Source organism: Martes martes, assembly GCF_963455335.1.
Source record: "Martes martes genome assembly, chromosome: 6".
Lineage (NCBI taxonomy): Eukaryota > Metazoa > Chordata > Mammalia > Carnivora > Mustelidae > Martes > Martes martes.
Window position 1 is genome coordinate 64,314,050 of NC_137893.1, and position 2,816 is coordinate 64,316,865.

The following is a 2,816-nucleotide window of genomic DNA, read 5'->3' on the forward strand; positions in this document are numbered from 1 at the left end:
ATTGTTTTCAAGAAGTTATTTTCCATTAAAATATCCAGGATATCTTTTTTTTTAAAGGTTTTATGTATTTATTTGACAGAGAGAGACACAGCGAGAGAGGGAACACAAGCAGGGGGAGTCAGAGACGGAGAAGCAGGCTTCCTGCTGAGCAGGGACCCCCATGTGAGGCTTGTTCCCAGGACCCTGAGATCGTGACCTGACCCGAGGCAGACGCTCAACAACTGAGCACGAAGCATCCCCAGGATATCTTCTTTTAAAAAGGCAAAAAAGGAGTTCCTGTGTGCCTCAGCTGGTCCAGCATCTGACTCTTGATATCAGCTCAGGTCATGATCTTAGGGTTGTGAGATCAAACCCCATGTCGGTCTCCATGCCCAGCTTGTGATTCTCTCTCCCTCTCTCTCTGCTCCTCCTTTCCTTTCTCTCTCTCTATAAAGAATTTTTTTTTAAAATTAGAAATAAAAAAGTAAAAAGGACAAAATAAGGGGATAATTAATGACCACTTTATAATTAATAAAGTAAAACTTAAAATTAATGAGATTTAAATATCAAAATTATTTAAGTTGAAAATCTAATGTTTTGAGATTTCAATGAAATCATATTACATATTTTATAACAGTTAACTCAACTCACAATTCTAAGGTACCATTTCCTTCTGATTGCTACAGAAGCAATAGAAAGCAATACCTTTCATGATATTCCAACTACCCTAAGAGATACAGTATTAAGGGAAAAAAAGAAGTGTTCAATCCCACAAAATGTGTCTTAGCCACTACTACATGCAACTGCTGTGTATCCAACACTAATTTGTGAGCACTTCTGGAAAGATGTTTTGGAGTATGAACAAAGGAAGAAAATGAATGATTTTGGAAAATGATGTGTAGGGCCTGGTTGGCCAGAAGGAGCCCTTTTGTTGTGGGCTTGGATTGACCCTGCCCCTCCCTGAGGAACTTGCTTGCAGGCCCTGGATGTAGGGGCGGTCCAGCCGGATGGAGATGTCCAATCAGTGGGGCGCACATATATTTGCTGTGGTGGGTTGGAATTCAATTGGCCGCCCCTATTGCTGACCCATGACTGTGCAGTTTTCCCTGTGTGTTGCAGTCTCATTGTCCACCTATGTATGGGCCGGGCTCAACCACCTCTATAAAGGTTAGTCTGTGAGGTAGTGGTAGTCGTTGTCGGGAGCAGCATCGTCAGGTCTAGCATCGTTGGGAGCATGGTCGTCGGGTAGGGTGGTCATTGGGAGCGTCATGAGCAGCGTTGTCGGGGAGCGGCCTCGCCGGGGAGCCACCGGCACGGGGTAGGGGAGCTGTCAGGGTCGGTATCCTGGTCGCCGTCGCCTCTTTGTAAGAGATGGCCCCTACTGGTCGGTTTGATTTTTGATGCTTGGCGTGAAATAAAGCTTTGCTTGACTTTCGCTTTGTGTGGGTCTCGTTCCTTTGATCACAGACCCTAACAGATGCTTTGGATGCAAACTTTCATTAGTTTAATCGGTGTAATGAAAAGAAGAGTGGCAAATCGATTTGTGTTTTCTCTTATTAGGTAGGTCTGCTTTTCAAGTCCTCCTAATGTAATCTGAAGCTGTCTGCTCTGGCATACTGAGAACAGAACTTACCACTCTACACACTATTTTGTTTCCAGACATAGAGCAGGAAGTATAAAGAAGTGCCATCCCATGTCCTAACTGGTATCTGTCCAGAGAACAGATGTTTAGGGCTATGTGTGGGACTGTGTCAGCACACTGCATGTGGTGTGCAGAACATTTTCAATATATTTGTATTGAATCAAAGAACCCGTGTTTAGTTAGGTCACCTTAACAGAGTGGATCTCGGGCTACAGAAGTCAAGGAACCCAGAGCAGAAAGGGATGGACAGATGGTTTTATGTTCAAGAGGTTTAAGCCTATGAAAGAAATGTTCCTCTTTTTTTTTAAGATTTTATTTATTATTTGACAGAGATCACAAGTAGGCAGAGAGGCAGGCAGAGAGAGGGGGGGAAGCAGGCTCCCTGCTGAGCAGAGAGCCTGATGCAGGGCTCAATCCCAGGACCCTGGGATCATGGCCTGAGCCGAAGGCAGAGGCTTTAACCCACTGAGCCACCCAGGTGCCCTGAAAGAAATGTTCTTAATAGTAATGTATCATTTAGCGCTCCATTTATGAATCTGTTTAACTTATTAACCAAGTGGCATTCTTTACAAAAGCATTTCCCTAACTAACCATATATTACTTACACAAGTAATCAAAAGGTGAGGTTAACCAATTAGATTTATCCAAACATTTAAACACTTAATAAAAACTTAATCAAAGACCTTTTAAATTAAAGACTCAGAAATACTCTAAATCCCTTAAGAAATACACAGAAGACTAACTATTGCAAAGTTTATAAAATTGATTTAAACTATTATATCAAAATAATTTTATAGCATAAACTTTTTATTTTTATCCCTCACATTCCCAGGCTTTCATTTTTTTAAGATTTTAATTATTTACGTATCTATTCATTCATTTGTTTATTTACTTGAGAGAGCAGAGGCAGGAGCAAGGGAGAGGAACAAGCAGACACTGTGCTGAGCACAGAGCCCCATGTGGGGCTCAGTGTCCAGATCCTAGGATCATGACCTGAGCTGAAATCAAGAGTCGGACACTTAACTGACTGAGCCACCCAGACACCCCTGAGGCTTTCACTTTTTATATTTTCTGGAAGTTCCAATAATCCTGCCGACTACCTTATGACTTATTTAGGATTTTAATAATCTTACTGGACCTAAAGAAAACAAAGGGATGGGGCGCCTGGGATGTGCAGTCAGTTAACCCACCGACT